Raw genomic sequence first — 24,345 nt, forward strand, 5'->3', positions numbered from 1 at the left:
TTTTAGTAGAGATGGTGTTTCACCACGTTAGCCAGGATGGTCTCAATCTCCTGACCTTGTGATCTGACCACCTTGGCCTCCCAAAGTGCTGGGATTACAGGCGTGACCCATCTTGCCCATCCCCAAATTTTTAACAAATTTACTCATTGACTCTTACGCACATGAAATTTTCAGAATTGTTGCATTTGTATTCTGAAGGTCTTATCTTGAGAATAATCCTAGGAATTTTAGCAGCTATCAAAATACATAGGGTCAATATATTTGAATTAGTCAAAGAAAAGATATTTTTCATCATTAAACCTACAACAGGACTCCAAGTAGGAGTTTATACTTAAGCACCGTACACATTCCCTCTTGACTTTGACAGCTGAGCTGTATAGAAAAGTGTTTCACAAAGTGTGTTAAAATTTTAATTGTGTTCTCATAGCCATGTGCTCAGGGCAGCTGCTGCTATTACTCAATTGCACTATCATGTTGTGAATGAATATTTTATACACTGCTGTTTTCCCACGCAGTTCCTTTGATTAAATAAAACTGGAATGTGTAAGCTCAAGAAATAACTGAAAAAACTCAGTTCTTAGAAACTTTGATAAGAAGCAATCGAGCAAACCCCTGCTCTCAAGTTGAGTGTGAGAATTTACTTTTATGCTGGTACAGATGACAGATGTGGAATAATGACCTACTTAAGGGAGTTCCCTTAAGGTGAGCAGCCTTAAATATCATAGAAATAACCCAATTCTCTTCCTCAGGAGGCGAACAGGCACCTAGAAGGCAAACCACCTTAAAGGTAAACAAAGAAACAAGCCATTCTTGTTCCTCAGGATTTCCACAGCTTGAAGATAGTCCAAACAAACCCCAAATGCAAACTATTTGGAATCTCCAAATGTTTAGAACTGAAAGAGGCCTTAAACGACATCTACAAAGAGAAAAGGAGACTTTAACATGGATGCGATGTAACCAAAATTATACATTGCTATGATTTTAAAATAAGGCATAAAGCCAAATTTTTAGGCACAAATTTTTATAGTGACTGAATTTAGCCTCTATGTGAGACATTTCAGCAATTACTAAAAAGCACAACCAACTTAAGGAAATCTAGCCTCTCCAGGTGTAAGCCATGAATCTGCCCTCCTTCTAAAACTAAAGCCACCATAGCTAGTCTTCCTTTTGTTATATTTATAATGGAGGTAACCTACCAAATTAAAGCGGAAAGAGCCTACGGTAGACACCAGTACCTCAAACCTAAGGTTGAGAAGGGCACAGTGTATTCAGGACAACTGAGGCTTCTATGTGCAAGACAGCCAAGACTGTAACATGACAAATACAGAGGAAGAGCTCTGACTGTGGCTGCAGGAAGTAGAGAGAAAAACCCCCTTTTCCATTGTTAATCTGTTCTGTCTCAAGGGAGATGAAAATATTTATTATTATTATTTTTGAAACAAAGTCTCACTCTGTCGCCCAGGCTGGAGTGCAATGGGGTGAACTCGGCTCACTGCAACCTTTGCCTCCTGGGTTCCAGTGATTCTCCTGCCTCAACCTCCTGAGTAGCTGGAATTACAGGCGCGTGCCACCACACCCGGCTAATTTTTTGTATTTTTGGTAGAGACGTGGTTTTACCATGTTGGCCAGGCTGGTCTTGAACTCCTGACCTCAAGTGATCCTCCTGCTTTGGCTTCCCAAAGTGTTGGGATTATAGGCTTGAGCCACCACGCCCGGCAAATACTTAAAATATTGGGAGGCTTGATCACTTACAAGGAGCAGCTAATCTGGGAATATGCTTCTTATTCACCCTAAATTCCAGAAATTCCCTCAGCCCACAAGATCAGACTTAACTTGCCAGGCAGTGAAGTTACAAGGAGCGGGTAGGCATGGGGTGGGGCCCAGGGAACAGTCAGCCTGTGCAGGTGAAAAGGGAGTGACCTCCAAGGACTCTGCCACTCTATCACTCAGGTTCCCTACAATGGTGGTCTCAAAGGATATTGTCAAGTGAATGTGGTTTCTTCTGTAGGAAAAAGTTGACTCCTTAGGACAATGAAATGATTCTAAATATGGCGAATGCACTTTTTTTTTTTTTTTAAGTTGGAAGCCAACCTAGCAGTTAGTTGTTCTCTGAGATGGAAACTTTATCCTCATAATTTAATTTACTTGGACTGCACAGGAGTTTTTGAATTAAAAATTTTCTCTAACAGTGTTACCATTATTTCAAGCTTAAAATGCAGCTTTGCTCACAGACAGCCAAGACAAACCCAGGACAGCCAGCTTTAGGCAGCCTGGGCCAGTGAAGGCCCCGTTCTCCAGTCAGGAAATAGACAATGGCATGCCTACGCCGGGTCACTGCGTTAGGTCCGCCCGTAATCTTAAACAGGGCTGACTCAGCTGTAAGGCCCTGAGTGGGTGCCAAGCGACTGTATTGTTCTCCCGCTTGTGCCCCATTCTTTTTAAAATATATTTTCAACTTTTATTAGAGATTAAGGGGTATGTTACATGGGTATATTGCATGATGCTGAGTTTGGGTACAAATGAGCCAGCACCCAGGTAGTGAGCACAATACCCAGCACTACACTGTTCAGCCCATGTCCTCTTCCCTCACGCCCTCATCTAGCATTCTCCAGTGTCTACTGTTCCCATCTTTATCTATGTGTACTCATGTTTAGCTCCCACTTATAAGTGAGAACATCTATTATTTGGTTTTCTATTCATGCACTGATTGGCTTAGAATAACGGCCTCCAGCTCCATCCATGTTGCTGCAAATAACTTGACTTTCTTCTTTTATATGGCTGTACAGTATTCTATGGCATATATATATACCACATTTGCTTTACCCAATTCACTGTTTGTTTTTTGTTGCATGCGTGCGTGTGTGTGTGTGTGTGTGTGTGTGTGTGTGTGTGTGTTTGAGATGGAGTCTTGCTCTGTCTCCCAGGCTGGAGTGCAGTGGCATGATCTCGTCTCACTGCAACCTCTGCCTCCTGGGTTCAAGCGATTCTCCTGTCTCAGTCTCCTGACTAGCTAAGACTACAGGCACATACCACCATGCCCAGCTAAGTTTTGTATTTTTAGTACAGATGAAGTTTCACCATATTAGTCAGGCTGGTCTTGAACTCCGACCTTGTGATCCACCCACCTCAGCCTCCCAAAGTGCTGGAATTAAAGATATGAGCCACCTCGCCCGGTCCTAATTGATTGACACCTGAGTTGATTCCATTTCTTTGCTATTTGTACTGCATTCTTAAGGCCGTCCTGGCATTATCTTAGGCCAGACTCCGCCTCACTTTTCTTTCATGGGACAACCAAACACTCCAGTTGAGGAACCCCTTACTTTTCTGACAAATAGGGGAAACTGTCTGAACCAATTCCCATCAAGGCCACCTGATGTAGAGCTGATTCTATCACATTTGTGTGGAAGGGTACATTTGGGCCAATACATAGAATATAAGCTCTGTGAAAGCAGATGCTCATGTGTGTTTTATTCAGTTCTATCTCCCGAGGCTCAGAACAATGACTGTCATATCATAGGAGCTGGACAAGTATTTGATGGAGGAAGTGCCGACCCAGAGGAGACGGTGAGAGCACAGATCAGAAGGAACCAGGGCTCGGCAACATGGGCCTGGCTCTCGTGAGTTAGAAATGGAAGAAACATAGCTGAACCTGGTAGAATTCAACACTCATCATAGGCTTTTAAAAAACCAGGTCATCAAGGTAAATCCTACCTTATTAGTGTTTTTAAATTAATTCAGCAAACATTTATCGAGTACCTGTGTTGAACTAAGCACTGTCTAGCTGTGAGGCACATCACAATGAGCAAGACAAAAATCCATGTCTGCAAGAAGTTTCCATTCTAGTAGAGAAGACAGACAATAAACACTTAAATATTTTGGATAGTTTTAAGTGTGAAGAAGAAAATAAAATGATCATTAAGACAGACAGACGCCGGGCGCAGAGGGTCATACCTGCAGTCCCAAGACCTTGGGAGGCTGAGGTGGGCAGATCGCCTGAGGTCAGGAGTTTGAGAACAGCCTGGTCAACATGATGAAAACCTGTCTCTACCAAAAATACAAAAATCAGCCAGGCACAGTGGTGTGTGCCTGTAATCTCCGCTACCTGGGAGGCAAAGGTAGGAGAATCACTTGAACCCTGGAGGTGGAGGCTGCAGTGAGCCAAGATCGCCCCACTGCACTCCAGCCTGGGCGACAGAGCAAGAATCTGTCTCAAAAACAAAACAAAACAAAGCAAAAACACCAGAGAGTGATGGAGGAGGGACAATATTATTACTCCTGCTAGGATAGTCTGAGAAGGACTCTCTGAGGATCTGATACTTGATTCGGCACCTGAACGCTGAGAAAAAAGGCAAGGACCTTCTCAAAGAGCATTCCAAGCAGCAAGAGCAAAAGCCCCGATACAGGGGTACATTTGGAAGGTCAAGGGACAGAGAGTGTAGGTAGAGATAGAGGCTGAGCAGGGAATGGGAGGAAGTTTAAGTTGTGTGGCCTTGCAGCCCTGGGTAAGAAGCTTACATTCTATTTTAAGTGAAAAAAAGAAAACATAAAAGGAGCTGAAGCAGGGGAGTAGGTTGATCTTCACTCATTGAAAAAAATGTTTCTAGCTGCGGTCCGAAGATTGGCTACGGGGGAAGCAGAGAGGCCAATGAGAAGAATGCTACATGGCTCAGTTGGGCTGCAGCCAGGAGGTGTGAGAAGTCATCAGCTTGGGATACCATGTGTAGCTGCAGGACCTGCTGATGGATTGCAGGTGAGGTATGAAATAAAGGAAGGGATGAAGGTGACTCCCAGGATTTCCAGTAAGCAGCTGAACATGGTGCTATTTACTAATCTGGGGAGGGCAGAGAGAGAAGCAGGTGTATGGGGTGAGGTGAGTGCAGAACCTCTTTTAGCCACAAAGAGTTTGAGGCTGACTCTTAGACATGCACAGTCTCAAGAGGTCAAGCAGTGGTTAAAATACACAGATGTAAGGCATAAGAAGAAACAGCAACAGAGGAGTCAGCCTTGAAAGCTCTGGATGAGACCACCTAGGCAGATGCACTCAGCATCAATAGCATCTTCCACAGAACTGATCAGCTCTAGAGTTAATGTACCGCCCCCCAGTACCCTGTTAGCTCATAACCTGACTTCTTTCAGATCTCTTCTCCACTCTCTCATTGATGTAATGTGAACAAAGAGGAAATAATAGGGACAAAATGTCTGATCAACACAGAACTTCAAGGCTGATGAAAGTTCCTTTTTAAACTAGATAATCTAGAGGGGGAAACAGCAAACTACAAAAGCAAAATGCAAATTATCATCCTTCTTAAACCTGGTTTCAAGTCTGCTTTCCCAGTGACGCTAATGCCATCTGAAATGGAGGGAAGGGCCTCCAAACATTCCCTCTGAATGACATCACTGATTCCAGGCAAAGAATCAAGGGATCTTGGACAGCAGGACTTAGGAGATAAGGAAAAGGGAAACCCATTAACATTTAGGTAACACACACATTGAGCTTGCTTTTTGTCTGTGTGCTTTTAAAATATTCTATTCTTAAACCTATGATGCTTCGTTCTAAATATATTTTATATTCATTTTAAATTGTAAGGTCTCACTGAATTTGCTGCAGTGAGTTTCAAAGGCACATCTGTAATTATGAGGGAAAAACTGAAGCGTTAAGTTCTATAACAAATAGATCTAGTTTTCTGCTTTGCCACCGGGAAACTAAGCAGATTGCACATTTTGTTTCATAAGCAAAATCCCCCTGAGTCCTAACGCAAAACCTATGTCATATACATGACTCCACTTTGTAACAGTGGAATCTGAGGGTGCAGCCAACCCTTGCAAAACAAGTCAGGGAATTTTCCATGATGCCAAGGACTCTAGTTGGAGTCTGTAATATATCAGGCCCCGATTTCCCCTCTTACTCAGCTCAAAACATAAACAAAAGAGAGGGGGTGGAGAGGAAGAAAGGGAGGGAGAAAGGAAAGAAAGACTTTACCCCTAGAGGTCAAAGGTTAAAGCTTAGCTCTTTCCTGGAATTGTCTGATCTTGATTTGAGGGCATAGGAAGTATATGGCTGCTCTCATTTTATACCAGAAAATAGCAGAGAGTCCCTGATTCTTTGCTCTAAAACTACTATGACAGGAAACTGGATCTAAAATCCTGTTTCACCCTGAATTGAGAATCCATCTGTGCACTCTGAGTCCTCTTCCTTACCCCTTCCTTCACCGAACAGGAAAAGGAGGCGGGCAGACCAGTGCTTTGCACATCCTTGCCACAGGGCCACACTACTGCCAAAAAGGTTAGACCAGGATCCTCATTTTTGCTCACTCTCAAAAGGCTGCTTCTCTGGACACAACCTAGCCTACTGCACACAAAACATTACCAAGTTTTATCAGATCCACTTTGAAGTCAGCCCGCTCTTCCCTACTCTCCTCTCCAACTATATACTAATTCCATCTAGCACTGTCTTACCAAAGAGAAGCTCTTTCTTGCCTCTGTGCCTTTGCAAACACACTCTCCCTTCTATGATCACACTTACTTGTTTCATCACGTCTGCGTCCCTCACTTCCATGTCTCACAATCATACCCCGGCTGTCTAGCATCACACCAAAAGAAAGGATCACAAGTAGCATATCTTTTAAATTCTCAGCTGGGCAAGTGGCTGACATCTGTAATCCTAGCACTGTGGGAGGCTGAGGTAGGAGAATCACTTGAGGCCAAAAGTTTGAGACCAGCCTGGGCAAACAGTGAGACCCCTGACTCTACAAAACATTTAAAAACTGAGCTGGGTGTGGGAGTGCATGCCTGTAGTCCCAGCTGCTAAGGAGGCTGAGGCAGGAGGATTGCTTGAGGCCTGAATTTTGAGGCTGCAGTGAGCTAAAATGGTGCCACTGCACTCCTGTCCAGGTGACAGAGTAAAGACCCATCTCTAAGAAAATAAAAAGTGAAACATAAAATAACTGGCTGGGTATGGTGGCTCATGTTGGTAATCCCAGCACTCTGGGAGGCTGAGGCAGGAGGATCACTCAAGCCTGGGAGGTTGAGGCTGCAGTGAGTCATGTTCATACCACTGCACTCCAGCCTGGGTGACAGAATGACACCCTATCTCAAACAAAGAAAGAAACAAAAATTATCCCCAGTTGAGGTCCTTTGGTGGGTTGAGTGTCTTAATGGTTCCAGCACAACCATCACTTTTGCCAGGTACCTTAGCAGTGCCTCTCACTCTGGGAGAGGCATTCTGCCCCAAATCACCTGACTGTGGCTTTAGCCTGGCGACTCATTTTGTCTTGTGGGACGTTGGCGAACATACTTCAAGCAGAGGTTTCTGAAAGTGCTTGCACATTTCCACTTAGACTCGTGTGTCTCCACCACTGCTAAGAGGGCGTGCTCAGGCTGACCCGCTGGCTACTCACTCGGCAGTACCAACGTGCCACAGCCATCCCAGCCAAGGTTACTGTGGATCAGCCAATGGCAAACAATCCCCACACATGTGAATGAGCCCTGGCACCATCAGCAGAGCTGCCTAGCCAACTCACAGCCGACTGCAGATGAGTGCAGCACAGCGCAGCCGAGCCTCACCCAGAGCACATTCATGAGCTCAGTCAAGATTCAGCCAACTATGGCCACAGGTCAAGTCTGGCCCGCCATCTGTTTTTGTATGACTTATGAAAAAACTCACAGAACATTCGACTTCGTGGTTAAAAAAAATCAAAAGAAGAATGTTTCTTAACACATAAAAATTCCATGAAATATAAATTTTAGTGTCCATAAATAAAGTTTTATTGGAACACAGTCATGTTCCTCCATTTGCATAGCATTTAAGGCTTCTTTTGTGCTACAAGGCCAGAGTTCAGAGACTGTATGGCCTGAAATACCTAAAATATTTACTATTTGGTCATTTAAAAAAAAAAAAAAGATTGTAAATCCCTGAGCTAAATAAATGTTTATGCTATGTGCCACTGAAGGTCACTGGTGGTTTGTTTTGCAGCATCACTGTAGCAAAAGTTTACTGACACATCTCATCTGAGCAGCCATTTTTTCCCCATTTCCCCCACAGAAAGTATTGATGGAAGAGCCAAAGCCCAAGGTCAGAACACAGCCAGCTTCCTCCTCCACCTTCCCACCATGGGCAAGGACCCGACGGCCTGGATTGATGGCTGGGATGATGAGCTGTAGCAATGAATGCCAGCATATCAAAGAATGTCACATTCTTCAGTGGGTTCCTGTCTAGGGAGCAGATAACACCAGCTGCTCTGCCACAGTGACCCATGAGGGTCCAGAATCCCTTCATCCTGCCAACAGCACCACAAAGCTTATCAACAAGGGTTTCCATCTCTTACCAGCTGCATACTCAGAGGTCAACTTGCATAGGGGCAGAGGCGTGGAGAGGAAACCTGAAAGATGAAAGGAAACTTTTAGCTCAGCCTAGATAATTACCTTGGAACTAAGTTTACCAGATTGGGCTAAAATTTAATCCCCACTCTGGGGTCCAGTGGTGGAAATCTGAAGGAACTATTCCACCAGCTAATACAAAAAATTAAGTTACATTTTCTCATCATCTCTGAGTGTACTGTGAGTGAATTTTGCAAATCTGATAAGAATTTTTGTAAAATGAATAAACAGATGACTAAATGAATGAATGAATGGGAAACACCTCATCATCCTGCCATGTACTCTTCCCACCGCCCGCTGGCATTTCTAGCCAGTGAAGGCATCAATCCAGAAACAACTCATTCCTCATCTTGAAATGCCTTCCAACTTCTGGGAGCAAGCAGCAACTTCTAGGTCTAGCTACCTCCTTCAGATATGCCTAAACATTTGCCTCTTTGGCTGGTCCCTTGGCTCAGGAATTTTGTAGGTGGTCTCAAAGCCTTGGATAAATTTACATGCAACAGGCTGGCATCCTCTATGTTAGAGGAGTTTGGATCTTTCAGTAGACTCTAGCCTTAAACCTGTACCAAAAATCTTTTGAGATTATAATGAGGCAATGTTTTCCCCAAGAGGAGAAAAGGTCAGATTCCCACATCTGGAGTTTGACCTTTGCGCATGTTGTCATTTCACCCACCACAGGAAACCTTTCTAGGCTGAGCTAAAATGTGTAACTTCTCAACAGTGTGGCTGGTAGCAATCCCACCCAGCTGTGTGAAACAGGAAGTGAAAGGGCAATTAATATTCTGTTAAAACTTTAGGGGGCTGCACTGAAGCTGGCCAGATAGCAAGGCTGACTCATCATGTTAAAACTCAACACAGTACTGTCTGCTCACTTCTGCTGACTCACTTGTCAGCCCTAAGCTATGTGTACCCAGGCAGAGCTGCCAGGTCTCACATCCGCCTTTCCAGAGTGTTACCCTTCTGCACCAGCCATGACCGTTCACTCTCTGGAGAAGCACCTATGATCAGCCATAGATGATTTTAAATGTGTGAAGAACTGTTTCATGGAGGGAGATTACCAGCCTCTTTCTTACATTGTTTTACATGAAAACAGCATGAACAGCAACACAACTGACACTGGAGAAGAACCATTGTACTTTCAAGCTGGAAAAGAGCCTTACAGGTCAAGCAAGATCTCGTAAGAAACGTGTAGATCTTTCCCATGAGAGTGGGAGGGAGGCTGGCACGTTGACTAAGAGCCTTGAGTCAGGCGACCTGAATTCACATAGCCTCAGACACAGGTAGTTGAATTATAAGCAGCAGGCTGATATAGCTGTTAAGCAACTTTAAGCAAAATGCTCAGACTCTCTGAGCTTTGGTTTCCTTATCCGTAAGATGAGAAATAATTATAGCACCCATCTCATAGGGCTACTGTGAAGAAAGGATGAAAAGAGATCAAGTATAAAAGGAACCAAGTGCTGGGCAGGCACAAAGTGCTCCGTAAATTGTAGCTATTAGTAAGGCTGATGAGGCAATTCATGGAAACCTCTTTCCTGGAAACAGGATAGATCCTACATGTGTTTGGCATTAGATTAGTAAAGGGTAAAAGAATATCACTGCAAGCTGGGTATTGATGGGGGTGGGGAGGACAAGGAAGGCCCAGGGAAATGCTGGCCTTCAGTGTTTTGAAGGGCCCTGCTTTGGGGCCCAGGTGGGGAAGTATCTACCTTTCCGTCTTGGTTTTAGGTCTGCAGAAGATAGTGGTTCATTTTTTTTTAAAAAAGATCCTTCTGATTGTAAGTCTCTGTTTGAAGGCATTCCTCAGATTTCCCCTTAAGGGCCTCATTTAAGTGTACATACAGGCAGCATAGTCTAGTTTTAAAAAAAAAAAAAAAAAAAAAAAAGCCTGGCTAGTAATGACATACAGAAACTGATACTTACATGATACTGTTAAGTGCACTCTTTTTAAACCACTAATTCTTATTTCACAGAAAGTGGTCCTTATGTCAAAGTCCTTAAGAGGTCCAACAGCTTGTATAACCAGCAGACCTCATGGTTAGTTAGCAGCTTTCAGGACTTGAATTCCCAGTGATAAACAAAAGAATTCCGAAGGCCACAATCCATAAACTCTCCATGAAAACATATGGAACTGCTTAAGAAGGTTGGCTCAGGGCTGTTGTTTTGAAAACAAGTATCCTCAGCCAGAATCTCCACTGAGTGCTATTTACTGAATGGTTGAAGAAGGGCAGGACCCCATGGATGCTGTAGGCTGCATTTCAGCAATCGCCAACATTTTGCAGATATTGCTCTAAGCCTCCTGATGTCCTGGAAAGGATGCAAGAAGTCTGTATCTTTGTATCTGTTTCACCCAAGGCATTGGGGCTAGTCATGGAGAAGCCTGCACACCTTAAGTATCCTTCTATAAATCTGATTGCAGTATCTTAGGCCTCTAATACTCTGATTTACTACCCCTGGGACTTTCTGATTACAGTTCGTCCAGGAAGATTCAATTGACCACTCCATCCTTTGGACCTCAATTAATAATCTTCACCCAGGAAGATTCAATTGACCACTCCATCCTTTGGACCTCAATTAATAATCTTCGCCCAGGAAGATTCAACTGACCACTCCATCCTTTGGACCTCAACAATAATCTATCAAAATTTATATGATAGGTGATTCCAAGTCAGTCTCATTACTGAACTGTGTTCTTTGAGAGCAGCAACCTTTATCTGCTTTTCCATATCTCTAGGATTTGGCTTAGTAGGTGCTGGACAATTATTTGATTGTTGTATTAATAAAATCTAATTAACTAAGATTATAAGTTAATGAGTAAATTGACTGGGCCCTGGCCTTTTGAATCCATCTAGAGCCATGACTAGAACTCAAACTTCTAACACTTGCTCTGTCTTCAACTTTACTCATACTTCACAAGGATCTCCAGTGAACTCCATAATTGCTCTTGCTGTCTGATGTCAGGTTAATGTGGCCACCAAGATGTAGATATAGGATAGGTTTTAGATCCACTGGCCATCATACTCCTAAATATGAACATAGCCAATTACCTGGTTTTTGTATGCTGCTTAAGGATCAAGAGAGAATCTTCTAGAACTTTGTCTTGGTTCCAGAACAACACAGATTGTTTCTCTTTTTCTAAAACTAATAATGAGGCTTTTTTGCTCACTATTAAAATATTATCCAAGACTTTCTGTTTTAATAAAATGGGAGAGTAAGATAAATCTCACCACTAAAAAGCTAGAAATACTGAATAAAATATAACATTTAAAATGTTTTATATTTATGCTTAAGCCCTCAAGATAGAAGAATACCCAGACATCAGAAACAAAGAGATAATTGAAAACAGAACAATGTTTCAAGGTGTCAGCTCATGATGTAGCTGTGCTATGGAGGTGGAAGGGGGTGATTATTATTTATTATTATTTTTTGAGATGGAGTCTCACTCTGTCACCCAGGCTGGAGTGCAATGGCGTGATCTTGGCTCACTGCAACCTCCGCCTCCCAGGTTTAAGCAATTATCTTGCCTCAGCCTCCCAAGCAGCTGGAACTACAGGCACATGCCACCATCCTCGTTTTTTTTTTTTTTGTACTTTTAGTAGAGATGTGTCTTCACCATATTGACTAGTCTGGTCTCAAACTCCTGCCCTCCTGATCCACCCACCTCAGCCTCCCAAAGTGCTGGGATTACAGGTCTGAGCCACTGTGCCTAGCCAGTGATTATTAATTCTGTTCACCCAAGGGCTTGGGATTTCATGCTCATGTGGAAACATGAGATAAGCATTGGGCCCAAGTGGGCAGGAAATTGGAACTGAGAACGTTGCATAGAAAGTAGGAGCCTTCAAATCCCATATTCTACATGAAAGGGTGGTCTAAGTAAAAACCCACTTATTCACATAGGTATATGTTCAAGGAAATGAAAAACTTAAAAAGTAGGTTAAATAGCAGATTTGATAAAGCAAGAGAATTTATAAACTGGAAAACAGATTTTAGGACATTACTCAAAAGGCACAGAGATATAAAGATCTGGAAAATATGGAAGATTAAGGGAGATGGAAGATGGAATGAGGGGAACCAACAGATTTAATTACAAGAATGTGAAATAGAGGAAAATAAGACAGGGGCAATACTTGGAGAGAAAATGGCTGAAATGTTTTCATCAACGATGAAAACATTTGAATCTTGGAGTTCAAAAATCACAATGAATTCCAGGAAGGATAAATAAAGCTTGAATGAAACAAATCCAAAGCAAGACACAATGTAATGCAACTGCAGAGCTTCAAAGACACAACTCTCAAAATACTATAAAAGCAAAAATCATCAACCTAGAATTTTATACCCAGCTGTATTTAGTTTCCTAGGGCTGCCATAACAAAATACCTCAAACTCAAACTAGGTGGCTTAAACAACAGAAGCTTATTTTTCACAGTTATGGAGCCCAGAAGTCAAAGATCAAAGTGTCAGTAGGTTTGGTTTCTCCTTGGCTTGTAGAGCCTTCCGGGTCTTCTTGCAGCGTCTTCCTGTGACCTCGTCTGTATGCAAATGTATCCCAGGTGTCTCTTCTGATAAGAACAGTGATATTGGGCTAAGCCTCATCCTTATGACCTTATTTAACCTTAATTACCTCATTAAAGGCCCCGTCTCCAAATACAGTCACATTGGGCATTAGAGCTTCAATATACGAATTCTGGAGGAACACAATTTAGTCCATTGCACCAGCTAAGTCTCGTTCAAAACTGAAAGTAAAATAAATACATTTTCCAAATAAAAGACCAAGAAAGTTTACTGCTCATTGATAATGATGCAATTAGCCCCTCCATAATTGGCCAAATTCTATGCGATCATTTTTAAAAATTAAGATGGAACAGACAAAAATGTTTCAATGTTCTACTCCCTTTAACAACTATCACAACCTCTTCAGAGTCTTTCAACCTCATATTTCCCTACTTCTTCAAGGAATCTCCTCCTTTTAAAATGGACACTTGAATCTCTTTTTGTATGTCTATTTCAACTCGTTTCAGTCCTTTTGTTTTGAAAATGTGTATTCGACTCTCCTTTAAAGTTTGTTGGCTTATGAGTACTGGACCACCCCAACTTCTTTGTGGATCCCAAAGCAACTCCTAGAAGAGGTAGATGTGTGAGTACAAGGAGGGAGGAACCTTGTATTCATATGCAAAAGAGAATTTATAGAATTAATTAAACCACAAAATTAATGTCGACCTGAATTGTGGTAGGTAATCCTGGCCTCTAACTGTTCATCTTCTCATTTCTTCTTGGATAAAGATCTTAAATAAATGACAAAAAGCCGTATTTAAAAATTTTGAATCTGTAAGTTATCTAGAACACAGATCCTTATAGAAATAAATATTAAGGATATATTGAAAAATGAAAAAAACAACCAAAAATAAAGAAGTGGAATGCAAAATGCAAGGTGATCACATTAATTTGAAAACACATGAGTAAATTTGAGCAGGCATTGACAGTGTAAAATAATAAAAACAATAACAATTATAATAGTTACAATGGTAATAGCATCATCAGTCAGCATCCAGTCATGAAACAGGAACCTAAGTCTTTTTGACAGAGGGAATTTAATGACTTAGATGGGTCATGGAAGCACAGAGAAGTCAAACATGGAAAAGAGTGACAACCATCCTAGACACTAAAAACAGCAGGCTGCTGCTACTCTCCCTGGGCTGCAGAAACAAGGCCCAGAAACCAGGCCACTGGGCAACACTAAAACCATGAAGTAAGTGTCCCCTAGTGGGAGCTGGAGTCATGGAGGAGACACAGCCACCACCAGAGATGCTAGAAGAAGCAGCATCCAAACTTCCACCAATGTCTTTCACTGACTAACCTCACCTAGACAGCAGAGGACAAGGGAGCCTGGAAATGTGGTTGGCTGTAATACAGAATAGAATAAGAGAAAGGCAGGAAATGGATCTGAAAGCAAAGGCAGCTGATTAGCACAACAATCATGACCAAGTTAGGGTTTCAAAAAAAGGGCACAATTAAATAGGTAATAAAAGACATAGAAAGGGGGTAATCAAACAAATAAAAAATTAGTAAGACTTTAAAAAATGTGAGCCGCACAAATTAAGAAGCTTGATTTAATTCAGAGCTGCTTACAGTTGTGCCAGACTCCCTGGAATGCCAAGAATCAGTTACAGATGTGCTGTGAGATATTAATCCCCTTGGCCCCCAGGGCAGTCTGGCAGGGCCTGGCTGCCCGGAGCCTCCAGGCTGTTAGAAGCCTTATCCAAGGCTCCTTGGGGGGAGGATGGAGCAGAGCAAGGTTTGACAGAGAGCCCCAGAGTTCCTGGAGATACTGAGTGCAATGAGCAAAATGAAGCCCTCACTGCTCTGCCGGATGCACTGTGCATGGCCAAGGTGCTCTACTGCCTGGAGATCTACTTCAGCAGGCACTGCAGGGCAAACCCCTGCTCTCTGAATCCAAAGGGCTCATGGAGCTCCAGGGGATTGGGGTGCTCCGGGTGACTAAGGAGCAAGGAATGCAACCCAAAATGCAGCATGGGGTAGAGAGATATGGAAAGGGGACTCCTGGTAAGTGCTAATCCAGGCAGTTGTCCTAAATACCTGTCTTCATATGTATATTAAACACTGTTCTGTTATCCATTGCTGTGTGATAAGCTACCTCAAAACACAGAGGCTTAAAACAACAATCATTTCATTATCTCTCATTATCTTCCGAGTCAGGACATTGGGCAGGACTTGACTGAGTAGTTCTTTTGCTCCATTTGAAGTACATATACTTGGTATTATTCAGGTGGTGGCTGGGCTGGGCTGGAGCTTTTCTCATATAATTGCTATTGAGGAAGTGTATTTTCTTTCTGGGTCCACAAGGGGGCAGAGTTTTAAGGGCAAGAACTTTCCAGTGCCATGCCCCCCTCCCATGCCTCTTCATCTAGGAGATTTAACGGTTTCCATTTTAATTTTCGTGGGTGTGGGAAAAAATTTAAAAGTCAATCACTCCAGTGGAAGTTTAAAGGAATTCCTTTTATTGGCCTGGGGACTTGGAGAGGGAGGGAATTCTTCCCAGGTTCTAAGTCCCCTTCTTCCATATCCCTTTGGATTTCATACGTGGGTCCCCTTCCACGCTTTTCGTGGACGGCTTTTTCTCTCATTTTTTTCTCTCTCTGCCTAAATAAATCACTTTCTGCAAAAACTTTTTGGGGTCTGATATTTACTTTACAAGCGTACGGCACCCAGTGTGGTCCCCTGTCCCATTCTTGGGTGAGTGAGAGACCAAGAGCCTGGAAAAACATCCTCTCGGGGGAGCTAAGTGCTTCCCTGCACCCCAAAACCCAGGAACATTCGTGGTGAGCCAGCCAGGAGTGGGTTACAGCCAGGAGAAGACTTCGAATTGTAGGTAAAACCGGCCCCATTCTGTTCGTCTTTTTAAGAACATTGGAGCAGTGCCCAGCTTTGGGGGCATGGCCCAGCCCATGTTTAAGAGGCTCGGGCCAGCCAGAATTAAAGGCACAGTCTTCTGCTTTCTGCTCCTTCTCTATCCTCCAGCTGTTATCTCTGGGTCAAAAACCCGACGGAGCCTGTGGGGCGGAGCAGGTGAGCACTCCCCTGGGTGCTTTTGTTCCTTGCCAGCCTGGGAAACCATGGCTCAGGCCTGCGGGTGGGCCCAGGTATGTGCCCGCGGCCGCTGTTGCTGGCACTGCAGGCTGGAGAAAAACAGCAGGGAGGGGGTGAGGTATAGCCCAAACCTGCAGGGAGCTGGGGAGCCTGGTGGCCTGTGGGACAGCCTGTCAAGACTCTCTGACGTTCCCTAGATGGAGACAGCAGTGAAACAGGGGCCCAGGGTGTGCACATGGTCCCAGCATCATGGCAGAACAGGATGCCACAAGGGGCAGGGCAAGCCTTCCCCTCCAGCACATAGCAGTGTAAAAAGGCTCCCCTTGGGCGTTCATCTGCCAGCGCTGGGTCCCTGTGTGGGCAGCAGCTGGAGAGGCAGAGGCTTCGGGGGTGGCCCCAGCGTGCACATGGTTCTGGCAGGGTCAACATGGTGGACCAAAAGCTGTGGGGGCAGGGCACTGTTCCCGGAACTCACGGCCAGTCTGGCAGCTTGTGTGACCCAAGCCCGGCTTTTCAAATCACAGCAGCAAGCAGTTTTTTCCTCTCCGGGCACCAGCTGAAGGAAGAAAATGGCTGCCGCCCGGCGTTTAGACAGCCACACTGCCCAGGGTGCAGCAGTCTCATTCAGATAAGGCTTAAGAAAGCTTTCTGCCTTGCTTTAGCACAGGTGGCCAAACGGTGAAGGGGTTAAGGTGGGGGGCTGGCGGCTGCAAGGTTACTGGCCCAAATCCTTGGTGGAGTCAGGCTTGAATTGGGGAAATTCAGAAGTTGAAGGCTATGGGACTTTGTGTTTTCTGTATAATTTGTCTTGCTTAGGATTGGCTCTCTCTCTATGACGAAACTTTTCCATCTAGAAGATCATAGTTAAACCGGTTCCAGGGCCCAAATAGTTCATGGCAGGCCTCACAACCCTAAGGGCATTTTCCTGTATGGAAAATGGGTTGGGGGAGGGGGCCAGGGTCCTGAGGGTATTGTTCTGTCCTCAGCCATGTGGCCTGCCTTCTTTAAACTGTGTGCTCTAATGGCCCCTCCGTAAAAGTTTACCCTTCTAGGGCAGTTTTATAATTTGGTCTGTGTAAATTGGACTTTTGCTGGGGAATATTGGTACCCATCTCCTAAGCCTCACTGGCCTCGCTGGTATGAACCACTCAACCCAGCAGCCCTTCATGCCTCTATAATGGTCACTGGAATCCAATACATGGGAGGCCCCCCGAAAAAAATAATCACACATCTTTGGCACACGGAAACTTTGAGATACTGACTGGTGGATGCTCCAGTTTCCAGTACCTTACCTAAGGAATGCCTCAGGTCAAGCAGCTATAATTAAATAACCGGGGATACTGGCATTCCTGTGTTTGATTTCAGACGGGTACCAATCTTCCCAAGCTCAAGTCCCCATTAAAATGTATCCTGGAGAACTGGGACCAATTGAACACATGATCTTTGAAGAAGAAGCGCTCATTTTCCTCTGCCAAACAGCGTGGCCAAATTGCCCCCTGCTGAACGGAAAATCCTGGCCTCCAAAGGGAAGTATAGATTACGTCACTATTCTACAATTAGACCTGTATTGTAAGAGTGACGGTAATGGTGTGAGGTCCCCCATTTGCAATTTTTCTTTTCCCTAAGGAATAAGTCTCAGCTCTGTCAGGCCTGTACCCCGTACCCTCCTCAGCCCTCCTCAGGACTACCTCCATTTGTGGGACTCCCTGTGGCAACTACCTCCACCAGTGCCAACCAGGGCTCCTCAGCCCCTGTACCCCAACAGGAGCCAAGAGGGGCCGAGATGGCCAGGGCATCTCAGACTACCAGGATGCCCCAACTCTGCCCCCTACAGGCAGTGGGAGAAGAAGTTGTCCTGACCAAAATAACTCTCAAATTCCAATTATCCTTTTCATAGTGGGAAGGGAACCCGTCTTTTTCCAGAAAAATGCTGCCACTTTGTAAACCAGTTGTGTTGTTTTAAACATAGTTAAAGAACTCGAGAGTCAATCAAACACAGGGCTAAAACCTTCAAAAAACCATATCGTGAAGCTTGTTTAACAACTGACTGTCCTGGCTCTATTCTCTCCTAGGCTCGTTTATAAACATTCTATATTTGTTGGCCTCTGGGCCTCTCATCTCTAACCACCTTGTCACATTTGTTTCTTCTAGAACCATAAAGTCACAAATAATCCTGCCACTGAACAACCCCGAATGTCCTTGGCTCATCAGCTCTATCCTGGGCCTCAGGATCAATCTGCACCCCTAAAAGGCTCCCATCTGAAGAAAACCTCAACTGCAGGGTCCCTTCTATGCCCCATTTCAGCAGGAAGTAGTTAAAGAGCAATCGATGCCTGTGTTCCAACAGAAGTTGAACGTTCCTGTTAAGGAGGGGGAATGAGGGAATGTGTTCTCTTTCTGGGTCCACAAGGGGCGTAGTTTTAAGGGCAAGACCTTCCCAGTGCCATGTCCCCTCCCATGCCTCTCCATCTGAGAGATTTAACAGTTTCTGTTTTAATTTTCGCAGGCACGGGAAAAAATCAAAAGTCAATCACTCCAGTGGAAGTTTAAAGGAATTCCTTTCATTGGCCAGGGGACTTGGAGAGAGAGGGAATTCCTCCCAGGTTAAAAGTCCCCTTCTTCCACATCCCTTTGGATTCCATACTTGGGTCCCCTTCCACACTCTTTGTGGAAGCCTTTTTCTCTCTCCTCTTTCTCCTCCTAAATAAATCACTTTGTGCAAAAACTTTTTGGAGTTCAGTATTTACAAGTGTACCATACCCGGCATGGTCCCCTCTCTCATTCTTGGGTGAGTGAGAGACCAAGAGCCTGGAAAAATGTCCTCTCAGGGGAGCTAAGCTCTCCCCTGCACCCCAAAACCCAGGAACACTACCTTGACAGGGTGGCTGGATGGCTGGACTAACCAGGGCCCCTCTACCTCTGCAAGCAAAGTCAAGTCTTCTCTACAAGGTCTCTCCAGCAAGGTAGTCAGATTTTTATACAGAAACTTAGACACCAAGAAGCCAAGGCAGAAGCTTCCAAGTCCTTTTAAAGAACAGAACGGGAAACAACACTCTTACCTATTCAATTGGCCAAAGTCACAGGCCAGACTAGATTCAAGAAAAGGGAAAATAGACCTCACCTCTAAATGGGAGAAATATCAAAGAATTTGCAGTTTCTTTAATCCACCATTGAAGCTTTTGTCTGTTTGTGACTAATATACACTTGAATGGCCTGCAAGCTAGAGGTAACTGTTCTAACAGTTAATTTTCACAGTAAAACTTCACTAGAATTTCAACATAATTGGTATGTAACATTTTATTTAGATTTGAAATTTATTTGTCCTATGTGTTAGTCAGGGTTCAGTCAGAAGCAGAACTTTTAGGGGATAAGATAGCCAGACATCCAAATATACAGCTAGATAGAAAAAAAGATAGATGATTAATAGATGATAGAGATAGATAGATAAGTGATTGATTGATAGACAGATAGATAGATAGGCAAGGATTTGACCTTTGCAACTGTGGGAGCTGATGAAACAGTTTCTTTTTTTTTTTTTTTTTTTTTTTTGAGATAGAGTTTCATTCTTATTGCCCAGGCTGGAGTGCAGTGATGCAATCTGGGCTCACTGCAACCTCTGCCTCCCAGGTTCAAGCGATTCTCTTACCTCAGCCTCCCAAGTAGCTGGGACTATAGGCACCTGCCACCACGCCCGACTAATTTTTTTATTTTTAGTAGAGATGGGGTTCTTAATCCCATCAAAACTGGCAAGCATGGCCATAAACCACACACACACACACACACACAAAGAGATGGGGTTTCACCATGTTATCCAGGCTGGTCTCGAACTCCTGACCTCATGTGATCCACCTGCTTTGGCCTCTCAAAGTGCTGAGGTTACAGGTGTGAGCCAAGGTGCCTGGCCATGGTGAAACAGTTTCTCTTAATCTATTATTTTTGCATCTAATGCTGGATTTGCATATAAATAGGAGAGATTAAGGTTAAGATGTAACTTACAAGGATGGCCTGGAACCAGTGTCAGTTCTGTTTCTAGCCTTGATGAAGGGAATGTAATGCAGGAGATGCTAACGCCCTTTGTCCCAGAGCTACACACATAAACACACACCTGGCTCAGGAACTGGAGAAGCCAAAGGAAGATTCACGGGAAGGTGCAGCAGTTCCAGACCCAGATGCTGCCCTAAGCAAATGAGATGAGCCAACAGATAAAGCAACATGTGTGAGCCTTAAAATGCACCTACTTGAACCTTCCCAGCATACAAAACAGAACAGCTTCTGCTTCACTTCTACCTTCCAAATCTCGTGCAAAAATGCCTCCTGAAGACCATCCTTACTGAAAACACATAGAGAAAGGGCTTCTGGGAGACCCAGTCCAACTAGCCAAGTGGACACATTACAGAGCTACCATGCCCTACCACAAGAAATTTCAAATTTCTTTTTTTAGTGAAATTAAGGAAGAGCTTTAGGTACTTTCAATACAATATCAATGGTTTGAATTGTTTTTAAAATGTTTTAAAAATATTTTGGTAATTTATTTGGGCAAATATTTTCATTGGGTTTTCAACACCAAGAATTTAAAGGGGTCATTATTAAAACATCTTAATCAAGAATGATTTATATATAGCCATTTCAAAGATAAAATCTGAATAAAATAGTTATGTTCATGAAAGCAAACTCAAGTTTCTCAGGTAAAATTCTGAAAATGTTTTATTTAGGCTTATAAAAATGTAACAGTCTTATCTAATACTTTGTATTTTTCCTTATAATTACATAAAATTTTAAAAGGTATCATAAATATTTTAGTAAGCCCTGCAAGACATTTTCAAATCAACTCCAACTTATGCTACTGTGCTGTACAAATATTAGAATTTATATATATGCCATGGCGTTAAAAGGATTGGAACCACTTATATAAATTGACATACATAGATTTCTGTACCTAACTAAAAAAGAATATATGTTCTGTTTAAGTGTACATTGTACATTTGCAGAAACTGACCACATTTTAGGCCACAAAACACATCTCAACATATAGCAAAGAATTGATATCCTATATACCAAGTCTTCAACCATAATGCTATTAAGTTATAAATCAATGATCTATTAAAAAGCAAAAAAAAATCCATAAATTTGGGTATTAAAAACATACTTTTTCTTTAGGCAAGATCTTGAATTCAACTTCCAGTTTCAAGCTATTACCCAAAGAAAAAGACTAAATACATTTATGGCAAGAAGTTTTTGAAAATGCTTTTAGGTAAACCATTAATCAAACAAGAAATAAATAATAACAGATATTAAAAATATTTAGTACTGAGTTATAACTAAAACTCTACTTGTGAAAATGTTTGAGGTGCAGCTATAGTTTCAGTTAAAGGAAAATTTATTGTCTTAAATATATGTATTTGACATAAAGGGGTTGAAAATTAATGAGCAAAACATAAAACCCAAGAAATTAGAAGGAAAAAAAAAAACCTGTCCACTAAGGGCAAGTTGAATAAAGGGAAGAAAATGATAAAGATACGATTGAAAATTAATGAACCAAAGACAACGAAACAATAGAAAGTATCACAATCCTAAAGTTGTTTCTTTGAAATTTGACAAATTTTAGCAAGATTAATGAAAGAGTAAGAATAAAAGGTTCTGTGAACAACTACTCAGGAGACTGAGGCAGGAGAATCACTTGAACCCAGGAGGTGGAGTTTGCAGTAGCTGAGATTGCACCACTGCACTCCAGCCTGGGTGATGGAGTTGATTAAAGAAAAAAAAAAAAAGGTGCTGTCAATGAAAGAAGACATAGTCAAAAATATGGTTGATATTTAACAATCACAAAATAATGCTTTGAACAACTATGTTACAAATTAATTAGAAAATAAGTGAAACGCAATTTCTTCAAAACAAATCTACAACCAAAACTGACTCAAAAAATAAATAGAAAATCTGAATAAACTATTGAACAACCAAATAAACTAAATCAATAATTAAAATCTACCCCTTAAAAAACACTACCCCGAAAGGTTTTTAGGATGGTTCTGCCATATGCTCAAGGAACAGATAATACAAAATCTTTCAGAGAATAGAAAGGAAAAACAAACAAACATATATCTTTCATGAGGCAGACATAACTCGATTCTAATAAACAGACCCAAAACCGAAAGGCCAATCACATTTCCAAGCAAAGACAAAAAGCTTTAGATAAAATATTAGTAAATGGATTCCAGCACTGTATTTAATTATATTAATATGCATTTATTAATATATTTAAAATGATTAACACACAATTATAGTATTATTTTAAAATCAAAATTTTATATCAAGAGAAAAAGATATAGACATTTCAATACATGCAGAACAAATATTTTGCAGAATTCAATAATCTTTTCATGATTACACTGATAGCTAACAAAAAAAGGGGAATTTTCTTAAACTGATAGAGGTTATCAACCAAAACTGCACAGCAAATATTATATTCCATGATGAAATTCAGAAATACTCCCGTTTAAGTTCTGAACAAAGGAAGAATACCCATTATAATCACATCTAGTTAATTTTGTTCTACAGGATAATAAATAGCCCAATAAGACAAGGCATAAAAGGAGTAAAGGATTGAGAAGAAAGAAACAGGACTGTAATTATTCATAGATGATGGGAGTTCAGCAAGGCTGATAGATTAAAATATCAACATGCATATTTAAATAGCATTCCTATACATCAGCTACAAACAACTAAGAAAACATAATTTTAAAATAGATTCCATTTACAATAGCAACAACAACAAAAAAATGCAAATAAGGACCTAGAATACTCTAATGATAGAATGATAGATATGCAAGTCTTGATGAAGAAAAATTATAAAAATGTATTGTAAGACTAAAAGAAAAGTGAAATAAATGAAGAGATATATTTATTTGTGAATTAGAAAGTTTAAAATCATAAAGATCTCAGTTATCATCAAGTTAATCTATAAATTTAATATAATTCCAATCAACAAGATTTTTAACAGAACTTGACAAGTTAATTCTAATGTCTATGGAAGAGTAAAGAGTCAAGAATAGACAAGAAGCATTTTTGAAAGACACAGTCTCAAAAATAGACAGGTAGACAGGAACAAATGGAAAGACATCTTCTGTTCTTGAATAATGCAACTCAGTATTATAAACATGTCAGCTCTCCCTAAATTATTATACTTAAGACTATCTCAATGAAAATACCAACAAGCTTCTTAATGAAGTTGGACAAATTAATATTATAGTTCATATGGAAAAACAAACATGTAACAATAGCCAGGACACACTCAAAAGAAAAATCGATTTGGAGAATGAGTCATATAGCAGTCATTAAAACATACTATAAATTCTCTATAATTAAAAGTGTGGTGCTAGTACAACAACAGACAAATAGACCAGTGGGATAGAACAGAAAGCTTAGAAATAGACACAAGTTCATCTGGAAATGTAATATGTGATATAGGTGGATCTCAAATGACTGGTACAAAGATGGACTTTTTATTTTATTTTATTTTATTTTATTTTATTTTATTTTATTTTATTTATTTTGAGACAGAATCTTACTCTGTTGCCCAGACTGGAGTGGAGTGGCACAAATCTCAGCTCACTGTAACCTCTGCCTCCCAGGTTCAAGTGATTCTCACAGCTCTATCTCCTGAATAGCTGGTATTACAGGCCGGCACCATGACACCCAGCTAATTTTTGTATTTTTAGTAGATACAGGGTTTCACCATGGTGCCCAGGCTGGTCTTGAACTCCTGGACTCAATCAATCCTTAAATCTTGGCCTCCCAAAATGCTGAGATTACAGGTATGAGCCACTGTACCTGGCCTCAAAGATGGACTTTAAAATAAATGGTGCTCAAACAACTGGGCACCCACTGGGGAAAAAAAGATGAAATTAGATCTGTAACTTACACTATAAACAAAAATGCGCTCCAAGAGCATTAAAAACCAAAATAGAAGAAAAGAGAAAGGAACCCATAAAAGTCCTAGAAAAAAGCATGGGGGGACTCCTTTTCAATTTTGGTATGAGAAAGGCTTTCTAACTATAACTCAAAATCTAGAAGCAATAAAATTTAAAAATAATTAAAAACTTGACGGCAAAAATGTTTTTAAAATTACATATCAAGACTAAGTAGAGTCAAAAGACAACAGACAAACTGGGAGAAAATACATCAAAGTGTTATGAGACAAAGGACAAAAACCCCACAGAAGATGGTAAAATACATGAACAGAAAATGTTTTAAAAGGCTAAAACATTCAAATTCACTCATAATTAGAGAAATAACATCAAAACAATGCTGTGATACCATGTTGTGTTTCTTATACCAGAAAAAAATAAAAAGCATGAGGATACATTCTGT

General features: G+C 41.7%; 1 long non-coding RNA gene across 5 annotated transcripts in view; it reads right to left on the minus strand.

Moving 5' to 3' along the window:
• LOC120367756 (uncharacterized) overlaps nt 1–24,345 on the minus strand; it is a 394,209-nt gene that overhangs the window by 139,500 nt on the left and 230,364 nt on the right. The window contains exon 5 of one of the 5 annotated variants that reach the window (XR_012517012.1): nt 8,322–8,378. The exons of the other annotated variants lie outside the window; for them this stretch is intronic. This is a non-coding gene — a long non-coding RNA (uncharacterized LOC120367756). Of the gene's footprint in view, nt 1–8,321; nt 8,379–24,345 lie in introns of those variants that run through there. 5 annotated transcript variants of the gene reach the window in all.

Source organism: Saimiri boliviensis, chromosome 3 (assembly GCF_048565385.1).
Source record: "Saimiri boliviensis isolate mSaiBol1 chromosome 3, mSaiBol1.pri, whole genome shotgun sequence".
NCBI lineage: Eukaryota > Metazoa > Chordata > Mammalia > Primates > Cebidae > Saimiri > Saimiri boliviensis.